The sequence below is a fragment of the Hakea prostrata genome, chromosome 2 (genome assembly GCF_041222555.1).
Source record: "Hakea prostrata isolate BN-2017 chromosome 2, UWA_Hpros_2, whole genome shotgun sequence".
NCBI classification, from domain to species: Eukaryota; Viridiplantae; Streptophyta; class Magnoliopsida; order Proteales; family Proteaceae; genus Hakea; species Hakea prostrata.
The window spans coordinates 43515962-43528436 of record NC_142601.1 but is presented as its reverse complement, the minus strand read 5'-3'; positions in this window follow the sequence as shown (position 1 = coordinate 43528436).

The window sequence follows — 12475 nt, the reverse complement described above, 5'->3', positions numbered from 1 at the left end:
ATCAAAGTAAACAATGAGTAGTATGACAGCATTATATATGAAACTACAGCAGTATATATTGGTACAGATTAAGAATAACAATTACTAAATCAACATCTTTAAGTATACATAAATAGATAAGATAGTTTGTCCTTACTTGCATATCTTTGAAACGTCAAGTAAAATGGAATCCGGTAATTATTAGTAGACTTTTCTTTTAAACGGTAATCACCTAAACACGGGGTTATTAGAATATATAAGTCACATAAACCAAATTGAATCAAAACCGAAATCTATTTGGTCACTTGTTTACCGACCGGTCGCTTGTGCCGGTCGCTTAGGTTAGCGACCGCCACTAGTGACCGCCCCAAAACAGATGAGCTTCAATCCGAAACTCGGGCTTCGATTACTCGATTTCAATCCGGTTTTCGAGTAATCTCATCCTAAGTCTCGAATTAAACACTCCCTAAGCCAAAAGGGTAAGAGAAAACAATCCCCTATCATCGGTGGATTATCCCTAACCCTCTCCTTTATTGGATTTTCCATCTCACGAAGCGGGGTTCCGTTTATGGTTATTCCATCTCATGAGATAAAAAAAAAGGGTAAAGAATAACCAAGGGGTAATCACGGTGACGAGGAAAAAGGATAAAATTAAACTAACGGAGATAAGAGAGTAGAGAACGAAGGGTTAGTTCAATACCTCACACCGAAAGTCGGAGAAGAAGAGAAGCGATCCTCCAAACCACTTGTCGGTATTCCGGAGACTCTTTCGGATCTTCCCCGCAGCCGTCTTAACTCCCAAATAAGAAATAACGAATAAAGTAATCGTTAATGAGACGGAGAGTTGCCTTTTATAGAAGTGCAGGGGGCAAAATAGGGCAAAATCCCAGAAGACAGACGGGCGGTCGCTTGGGCCGGTCGCTTAGGTTAGCGACCGCCACTAGTAACCGCCCCCATGTAATTGCCATACAAGGGTGCTTTTACTAGGGGGTTGATACCCAAGGTCAACCTAGCCCTAAATAAGAGATGGGGGAGATCTTACCTTCATTCCGGACATCTCCGAACGACACTTGACTTCCGAGAATTTCCCACACCAGCCAAGGCGGGCTTTTCGGACATAGGATCCGGATCCATGGGTCCTGGGTATGGATCATGGGCTTCAATCCGGATACTCCACAAGTTCACCCGACTAGACCTTCGGGTTCTCGGACTGGAATACGGATCTCGGGTTAGAAATACGGGGGTATTACATTCCTCCCTCCTTAAAAGAAATTTCGTCCCCGAAATTACAACGTACCTGAAGGTCCAAAAGGTGAGGATATTTGGACCGCATCTCATCTTCTTTCTCCCAAGATGCTTCCTCAAAAGAGTGATTCTTCCATCTGATCTTCACCAAAGGTATAGTCCGATTTCTCAAGCTGCTTGTCCTTTCGGTCCAAAATCTCCGCCGGTTCTTCATCATACGTTAAATCCGCACTCAACCCTTCCGGTTCATCTTGAAGCAGCTGTTCTGCACTTATCAAGCATTGCCTTAGCATAGATACATGGAATACATCATGCACACACCAGCAAGAGGCGGGGGCAAAGCCAACCGATAAGCTCTTGGTCCAACCTTCTCAATAATGTCAAAGGGACCAATATACCTAGGGCTGAGTTTTCCCTTAACATTGAAACGCATGACTCCTTTCATCGGCGAAACTTTCAAAAACGCACGCTCACCAACTTGAAACTCAAGGTCGGACCTTCTTTTATCCGCATAGGACTTACTGTCGAGGCGAGCAGTTTTGATCCTTTCTCTAATCATATCCACCATAGTGCCGGTGATTTCGATTAGATCGGGGCCAAGAACACGCCTTTCCCCAACTTCATCCCAATACGGAGGAGTTACGCAAGTCTTCCCATACTGAGCTTTAAACGGGGCCATTCCAATAGTAGGCCGATAATTTGTTGTTATAAGCAAACTCCACCAAGGCTAGGTGGTCATCCCGTTACCACTCATATCTATGACACACGCTCTAAGCATATCTTCCAAAATCTGTATGGTCCTTTCCGATTGGCCATCGGTGCGAGGATGATGAGCGATACTCAAATTCAGGTGAGTACCTAGAGCTTTCTGCGAGACTATTCCGAAACGCGACGTAAACCTCGGGTCTCTGTCGACACAATGCTAACCGGAACACCATGCAATCTCACTACATTATCAACATAGAGTCGGGCCAACTTATCCATGGAATAGGTGATCTTCATCGAAATGAAGTGTGCTGATTTGGTTAATCGGTCCACTACCACCCACACCGAGTCATTCCCTTTTCCGGATCGGGGCGGACCCGGTGACAAAATCCATAGCAATGTCTTCCCATTTCCAACTAGGTCTTGGAAGAGGTTGCGGGAAGGCAGACGAGAAGGCTGCCGGACAGCTTTCACACGTTGACAAGTCCCACATTTAGCAATGAAATCTTCCACATCGTTCTTCATGCCGGACCACCAAAAATACCCTTTCATATCATGGTACATCTTCACGCTTCCGGGATGAATAGTAAAGATGGGTGATGAGCATCGATCAAGATTTAAGCACGAGGTCTTCCACTGCGGGAACACAAACTCTTCCTCTAAAAACAAGAGCACCATCAAAGGCTAGGGAGAAATCTTCCCACGTCCTTAGTCTTTGAAGTGATCAAGTCAATCTTTTTCTTCAATTCTGGATCAGCCAAGCTGTAGAGCAACAATTCGGTCCCTCAAACTTGGTCGGGCGATCCGATTGCCAAAACGACACGAGAACTTTACGGCAAAATCTCAAGTCCAAATCTTACTATGGAGAACAATAAGGGCTTCTTGAGACATGTCGGAACCACACTTCCTCGATTACTCTTTCTACTTAAGGCATCGGCAACCACATTAGCTTTTCTGGATGATATTGAATATCACAATCGTAGTCCTTCACCGAGTTCTAGCCATCTTCTCTGTCTCATATTCAACTCCTTTTGAGTAAAGAAATACTTGAGACTCTTGTGGTCGGTGAAAATAGATATCTTTTCACCATAAAGATAGTGACGCCAAATCTTCGAGCAAAAACCACGCTGCCAATTCCAAGTCATGAGTAGGATAATTATGCTCGTAGTTCTTCAAGCTGCCTAGAAGCATAAGCTACCACCTTCCCATCTTTGCATCAAAACGCAACCCAAACCAACTTTAGAGGCATCGGTATACCTTTGTCAAACCTCCAGAGTCATCCGGTATCGTCAACAGGGAGTGTTAGTTAACCTTTTCTTGAGTTCTTGAAAACTCTCTTCACGAGGCTTCGCTCCACTCAAACTTGACTCCTTTTTCAGTAAGCTTTGTCATAGGTCTTGAGATTACGGAGAAATTCTCAATGAAGCGCCTATAATAACCTGCCATACCAAGAAAACTTGAATTTCCGTGGTGACTTAGGTTGGTCCCAATCATTCACGACTTGAACTTTTGCGGGGATCGACTTTAATTCCGTCGGTGAAACGATGTGACCTAGGAACATAACTTTAGGTAACCAAAAGTCACATTTCTTTGAACTTGGCAAACAACTTCTTCTCTCTCAACCGCTGCAAGGCAAAACTCGGATGTCCAACGTGTTCTTCTTCGTCCTTTGAATAGATCAGAATGTCATCGATAAACACAATGATAAATTTATCTAAGACATCCTGAAATACTCGATTCATCAGATCCATGAGCATTTGCCGGTGCATTAGTAAGACCAAAAGGCATAACTCGGAATTCATAATGCCCATATCTAGTCCTAAATGCGATCCTGCACACATCTTGGACTTTACTCTTAGCGATGGTACCCGGATCTCGGATCGATCTTTGAGAACACAGAGGCACCCTTCAACTGATCAAACAAGTCGTCGATCCTAGGGAGAGGATATTTATTTTTTATCGTCAACTTGTTTAATTCCCGATAATCTATGCACATTCGCATACTACCGTCCTTCTTCTTCACAAACAAAACCGGGGCTCCCCCACGGTGAAACAACGGTTGGATAAACCCTTTGCTTGACAAATCATTTAGCGAGTCTGAAGTTCCTTCAACTCGGTCGGAGCCATCCGATGCAGACTTTCGACACGGGGCTGCTCCGGGAATTAGATCAATTGAAAATTCTAACTCCCTCTCGCGGAGGCAAACCGGACAAATCATCGGGGAAAACATCGGGAAAGTCCACGACAACCGATATCGGACAACCGTTTCACACCTTCCGAGACATCTACGAGAAGAGGAAAGAAGTCCAACATTCTTAGTCCTTTGCCGACTTTCGCGATGGCAGACCACTATCTTCTTACTCAACTTCTCCGACTACATTCATACTCAAATGGACTATCATTCGTAGGATGAAACAGTACCTTCCTTTCCGAACAAAGGATAAACTGCACCATACTTAGATAGCCAATCAATTCCAAATATTACATCAAAATCAGACATGTCTAACTTGATCGGACGGGCTTCAAGGGTTCTACCAGCAATAACCCTTGGACAAGATTCAACCACTTCATCTAATCTAACAACGAGATCTAGTTGGAGTACTAATTACTAGTCCTCTATCCAACTTCGCAAGTGTAACGGGAATACGACTCACAAAAGAAGATGCTATGAATGAATGCGATGCACCAGTATCAAATAATACGAAAGCGAGAGGTAGATGATCTTTGAAATGATACTGTCACAACATCGTGATCTGTCTCGGACTCGGAACCAACAACAACTGTAAACTTTACCAGATGGAACACTCGAAACAGGCTTCAAGGCGACATCGAGGATTCGGCACGAGTGCGATTGCGAGAATAATGACCCTGCTTCCCACGGTTAAAGCGGATCAAATCCCTACCACCCACGGGGAGCTGCTGAAGAAGTATATGCGAGGCCTGCGGTTATTAGCTCTTTGGACGAGGGTTAGCATAGATCGGTCCAGTACCACGACTACCAGCAACGGGACGCGCCGGTGCACCACTAGAACCATAGCTCGAAGCGAGAGGTGAAGCTGGAACTAGCTCCTCGAGGCTGAAACGAGAAGGGCGGATATAAGGAGCGGAGCCTAGAGAATCTCCGGTTACGGTCACCCGAATGATTCTGTTCGAGACAGAACGGCTGGAGCGAGATAATTCTCTCTCTCATTCTCTTCTACCTTCTTAGCATTCTGTACCATCTCGGCATAATCCACAATAGGATGAATTGCCGGGTAAGTCTTCGATGACGGCCTCAAACCCTTGAAGAACTTCTTTGCCTTCTCACGGTCACCTTTGAAAGCATCGGGGGCAAAGTAGAACAACTCTTCAAACTTCTTACGGTACTCGAACAGTACTAGGTCCTTGAGTGAGTGCCATGAACTCCGCTTCCTTAGCATCTCTCACGGACTCGGGAAAATAATTCTTGCAAAATGCATCCTTGAAAATTTCCCAAGTAAGAACCGGGTGCGATGCTTCCAAAATAGGTCCGGTAGCATTCCACCACGCATCGGCTTCATCTTTGCGAGCTCTGCTTTCTGCACAAAGAATCTTCGAGCTTCATTGCAACGGAGGTTGCGAAAAGCTTTCTCCAACTCTCGGATCCACTTGTTCGGGAACAATGCATCCGATGAAATACCGGTAAAAGGCTGGGATCTGAAGCTTCAAGAAATGCTCCATCAATCTTGCATGCGGACCGGGGGCAAAACCGTCCACAACATTACCCAGCTGCGAAGTACCGGCTCCATAAGGATTAAAAGCTGCTGGGCATTCTGCTGAGTAGTCGCAAAACCTTGCATCATAGCGATGGCCGATTATCTTTGCTGTTGCATCATATTTCCCAGAATGTTCATCACATCCTGAATAGAGACTACTTGCGGTGCTAGTGGAGGATTCCCCCTTGGTGGAGGGAATTTCAACACGGGGAGGCTCGGTTTCGGTGTTTCTGCGGGTATCTCAACACGATTCGATTCTCACCACCTTCTTCTCCATCTTGACCATTAACGACACGATTCCTTAATTGAACCATTCTGCGAAAGAATTCGAGAGATTAGCAACGCTCAAAGATTAAATCCGGAAAAGATTCCACAAGTCAAGATTATTCCACAACGGTACCAACATTCACAAACGGAAGAAGCGGCAAGCACAAATTCCAAAAATCCACAAAACAGAGCCAAAAATCCAAAATTTTGTGCAACGATGGCTTGGACCGGTCGCTTGAGCCGGTCGGCTTAAGTTAGCGACCGCCACTAGTGACCGCCCCAAAATACGCGCGGCAACAACGCTTCAAATACGATTTTTGGGTCATATTTCATTCTTACACTTCTCAAAACGCAATTTGGGCTGCGGGGATTTCGTGCAAAGGGTTAGGAAGGTATTTTGGAGACTCCGTTGGCTTCGGATTTACTTCCCACGCGACGCATACACGCTACACGAGGTAATCATCTCATGAAAACCTTCATTTCTATGGTTTGCATGATAGAACTACAATGTGTAACTGTTTTTAGGTTTTCTTTTGTGCAAAAATGTTTCTTTTACATCCCATAACATGTCTAGGCATAGATCTACTGTTCACTACGCATTTTTACACAAATATGTAATTATTAGACATCTCATAGCTTCTCATTTTGCATTTTTTTCGCCTAAAAACAGATTTTCTCACTAGATGGCTGCCCGCGGAGGTAGGAGAGTACCCATTCGCGGCCGAGGTCGTGGTCGAGGTAGAGGTGACGCACATGACCCGGTCCATCAGGACTACTTTAGATCCCTGGAGGCACGGGAGCTATACTTTGGCCACTTCAGTCATCGTGCGATCGAGTATGGTCGACCGGTAGTGACCCGGAGGTAGCACGGTTCCGGATCGAGAGTAGATTTGAGGCTGTGGGTTGGAGAGGTACCTTGTTTTTGAACGAGGACGCCTATCCCAAGCTAGTCGGGTTATTCTACAGCAACTTTGACCTTCCACGAGAGAGATGGATGGAGAGCACGACACTAGGCTAGTGATAGAGAGCCGGGTGAAGACCACGGACATACGCTTCACCACGGAGGAGCTGGCTCACATCCTAGACGTGCCATACATCCACGGCGACGGGAGATGGTTCGAGCCGGGGGCTGAGTCGGACGATGTCATTCCTTGGGAGGAGAGAGCTCTCATCTACTCGAGCATTTGCCCACGGGAGTGCAGCGGGGTAGAGTCGGTGGCGGGCTGTATCCCTCATGCGGGATCATTTCCGGGATCATAGCACGGAACTTGCTGCCTAAGGCGAGGTCATCGAGTGAGATTTCACTCATGCGGGCTATGATGACCTTTTCGGTGTACACTCGCTACCGGGTAGACTTGGCTTACATAATCCAAAATGCCATGATCTACCGAGTGACACATCCGAGGGGAGCAAACCTTGGATACGGGCGGCTTCTGACACGGATCTTTGAGCACTTCGGGGTCGACTTCGAGGGAGAGGAGACTATCCCAGTTGGGCATAGCGGTACCATAGGATACAGATTGGTCGCTCGGATGCACTTAACGGGCGGACCAAACTCACCGAGAGATGCCCGGCCGAGCGGGAGGACATGGATGTAGAGGCGATGATGAGGATCATGCGGACTCGCCACCACCTTCCCGATTCGAGACGGGAGGCACATCCGGGACTCGGGATACTTCGGAGATCGCACCACCTTGGGCTAGGGGTCTGTTCACTCGGATGGACCGGTTCGAGCGAGGGCGGGTAGAGATGAGGGGCCGGATAGCGAGTGCCTTGACATACTCCGCCGGATGAGACTAGCTCCACCACCACCACCACGGCGGTAGATAGGTCTAGGTTTTGATTCACTATGATTCAGTACTGACCTTAGGGTTTAGATATGTTTATTGTAGTTTTTATTCAGCACATGTTCATTCCCTAACATTTTGTAAAGCGTAGAGTACGCTCCAAATTATGTAAGGCTTTATCTTATTAATGAAACACGGTTATGTTTATTGCACTTGTATTATTGTCTCTTATGCATTTTCTTGATAATTAATTTTGTGTGAGAATATATTTCACTTGACTTATTGTAAGTTATTCAAAATAGGATCCACTTACTTTATCATTTTGTTTCTAACAAAAGGTGTTCTATTACTCACTCTAATTCTTTTGAGTCACTTACGGATCTATGACTCGGATTGCTCGTCTAATACTTGTATTAATTATTATTGACTTCGTAAAACCATGGCTCTGATACCACTCTGTCACACCCCACCCGTCGGTCTCGGTTACCCGCCCGACAACCCGTGGGTGCGATCCGTCACAAGATCCAAGGTTTTAGTCTATCAACAATATTTAAGACAAATACGGATAATCATGAGCAAGAATATCCAATAACTAAATTAAATGAATTACGAAGCCCAAAATGCTCCAATAACAAAGGAAAGAAAATAAAGAATAATGAATAAGTCAAAAATGAGGGCGGCGGAATAAAAGTGTTTAAATCGGTTTCTTTCAGTTTGTTTCTCTAAGTTAATGAACTTAGATTCCGGTTTAATGAGGTGAGGGGTCCTCCAATTCTTCTCCGGTCAGGACCATCAACCGGTGCGATAAGCGCACTCCATGCACCACGAGAACTCCCGCACATGCTATTTCCATCTCCCACTTTGGCGGTGCCACGTCTTCTTCAAACGGGATGGTTCCTTCATAGGGAACCAGCCCATCTTCGAATACAATTCCTTCCTCTGTATAGGCTAAAAACATACAAAGAATAAAGGAATGAGTTCTAAAGAACTCGATAAGAAACAATCATATATCTCATCCATCATCCAAAAATACCATGATACAACGGTAATATGAATGAATGCAAAACATGAATGATGCTATGATTTCTAACTATGCAAGTCTCTAATAGGTGACATGCTTTAAGATAAACACCAGCCCTCCTGCAGGTAAGTCTCATCACTACGATCCGGCAAGGACTGGTTACCTCTGTAGGGATCCGGGGAAAAAGGGAAAGTCCACACGGCTCACAAACCATGGTTAGGGGTTAAGTCCACACTCTCTCACCACGACCATTGGTAATGAGTCTTGGCGCATGTCTGGGTTTCTAATCCAATGCAAGGTCATAATGGTTACATGTCTACATGAAGTCCGAGATACATCCCCTATGGCACCGACCAACTCGGTTCGGTATCCTTCGCAACCTAGGAGTAAGAATCCTCACGGGACTGGCTACCTCTGTTGGACTCTACTCCATAACCCTATGGTCATCCACATATCATTGGGGCGGATGCTCTCATGATTCCTCCCGACACCCGGTCCGGTCCTTGGACATCCATGAGCCCAACCCTAACATATGCAACCCTACCATTTCATGACCAACGGTGGACCACCAAGTCACATCACTTGTCATCACGGGTCACTCGGTTTCAATTCCCCTACCGAAAGGGTAGTAGCATGTGGGGTACCTAGCCATGCAATCTAGACTCATCCTAACAATGTCATCAATTAATCATGATAGTCTTTGAAGGCATCAGCGGGCTTGTGTCCCATTCCTGACCTCCCGATAACATCAGCCAAGATATCCCAAAAGGAATACCCCAACTATCATAATCATATACCAACTACCACCATCTCATAACAATCACAAACCATAAAGTACACATGAAATCAAAGTAAACAACGAGTAGTATGACAGGCATTATATATGAAACTACAGCAGTATATATTGGTGCAGATTAAGAATAACAATTACTAAATCAACATCTTTGAAGTATACATAAATAGATAAGATAGTTGTCCTTACTTGCATATCTTGAAACGTCCAGTAAAATGGAATCCGGTAATTATTAGTAGACTTTTCTTTTAAACGGTAATCACCTAAACACGGGGTTATTAGAATATATAAGTCACATAAACCAAATTGAATCAAAACCGAAATCTATTTGGTCACTTTGTTTACTGACCGGTCGCTTGTGCCGGTCGCTTAGGTTAGCGACCGCCACTAGTGACCGCCCCAAAACTGATGAGCTTCAATCCGAAACTTCGGGCTTCGATTACTCGATTTCAATCCGGTTTTCGAGTAATCTCATCCTAAGTCTCGAATTAAACACTCCCTAAGCCAAAAGGGTAAGAGAAAACAATCCCCTATCATCGGTGGATTATCCCTAACCCTCTCCTTTATTGGATTTTCCATCTCACGAAGCGGGGTTCCGTTTATGGTTATTCCATCTCATGAGATAAAAAAAAGGGTAAAGAATAACCAAGGGGTAATCACGGTGGCGAGGAAAAAGGATAAAATTAAACTAACGGAGATAAGAGAGTAGAGAACGAAGGGTTAGTTCAATACCTCACACAGAAAGTCGAGAGAAGAAGAGAGCGATCCTCCAAACCCCATCGGTATTCCGAGAGACTCTTTCGGATCTTCCCCGCAGCCGTCTTAACTCCCAAATAAGAAATAACGAATAAAGTAATCGTTAATGAGACGGAGTTGCCTTTTATAGAAGTGCAGGGGCAAAATAGGGCAAAATCCCGAAAACAGACCGGGCGGTCGCTTGGGCCGGTCGCTTAGGTTAGCGACCGCCACTAGTAACCGCCCCCATGTAATTTGCCATACAAGGGTGCTTTTACTAGGGGGTTGATACCCAAGGTCAACCTAGCCCTAAATAAGAGATGGGGGAGATCTTACCTTCATTCCGGACATCTCCGAACGACACATGACTTCCAGAATTTCCCACACCAGCCAAGGCGGGCTTTTCGGACATAGGATCCGGATCCATGGGTCCCGGGTATGGATCATGGGCTTCAATCCGGATACTCCACAAGTTCACCCGACTAGACCTTCGGGTTCTCGGACCTGGAATACGGATCTCGGAAAGCCCAAAAGACAGTACCATGACAAGAAGACCCTTTTTAAAACCTGAAAAAATGTTTCATAGTAGACCAATAATCAATAGTAAGATGCATAAATTGGTGAGAACTTCGTTGACAACGAATTGAATATCTGGGTGTGTCATAGTACCATAATGAAGAGCCCCAACAATGCTATGGTAGAGTGTAGGATCAATCAATAATTCCCCTATAAGCTTACTTAGTTTGTCAGTAGTACATATAGGAGTAGAAACTAGCTTACAATTTGACATGTTTGCTCTTTTGAGTAAATCCTAGATATATTGATGCTAGGAAGATGAATATCATCATGTGTTTTGGAGACAGACATGCCAAGCAAATAGCATAGAGGACCCTAAATCATTGAGGAAAAAAAAAAAAAAAAAACCAAAAATCCAAGTTTGCATAGGAATTGGGCCAAGAGAGTAAGAATTGCCAGTCAAGATAATATCTTCAACATAAACCAGAATATACATAGTGCCAGTAGATCCATAAAAAATAAATAATGATGTGTCAATGTTGGAGCTAATAAATTCATATTTAATAAGAAAATAACTAAGTCTGTCAAACCATGCATGAGGAGCTTCTTTAAGACCATAAACAAAACGATGAAGTCTGTAAACATAATCATGATAATTTGGAACCATAGAGGAGCCAAATACAAGATGTGAATTTTTTTTGACCAAATTTGACTTAAACCAAACCTCAGGGGGTCCAAATAAAAACTATCCAAAAATCTATATTACTACTTTGGTGGGTTATGTATAATCCTATCATAATGTTACGTAGTCCTTTCTGTAGCCATATATGGTGGGATTGTTTCATATAATATAATGAAACAACTATGCACATTTATACAATTTTCTTTCATAATGTTACATAATCCTTTCCACCAACCCCATTGAATATAATTTTTTTTTTATTTTCCTTTCTCAAGTTCTAAGTTTCTCAAAAAATAATAATAATAAATTTATTTGAATTTTAACGATTTCGTTAAGAGTCAGTTTTGATTTAGACCGTTTCTATTCGTGGCCGAACTAGTTTAAAAAAAATCGCGAATACTATATGTTTAGTATTTTTTAATTTCAAAGCAATCCGTATGGAATTTTGGAGCATTCTCTTGAGGTTCTATATTTTGGACCCTTCCGAACGCAATGAAACCATTTTCAAGACCCATATTTGCCCCTATGTATGTGAAATATAATAAAACATGTTTATGGGTTTGAAACTTCGCCGTTAAATAAGTCTTTGACATGATTCTTTTATTTAGTTTCATAGTCATATATTGTGAGCATATTTTGTATGAGTTTTTGTGCAAATGTATGATGTATTTTACACATGCTTTGATTGCCATTTGGTAATCCTGAATATTTTCCAAACAATGTACTAGCATTATTTGTTGGTAACATAAAGTATATTTCAATATGAGAATTTCATGAGTTTGATTGTGAGTGACTGCCAAAGTGGCATTCATGGTTGGATTTATGGAATGTCAACCATGTATAGTAATGGGATGTCTCTCAGTGTTAATGCGTTTTTATACACCCATAAGTGGTAATTATGTATTAGCATTAAGAGGGAGACACGAACAATATTTGGTTGGGAGTTGACTAATCTAAGAAATTTATACACCCAAAGGTGGTAAATTTTCGAAGGTTGGAATACTCTCATGG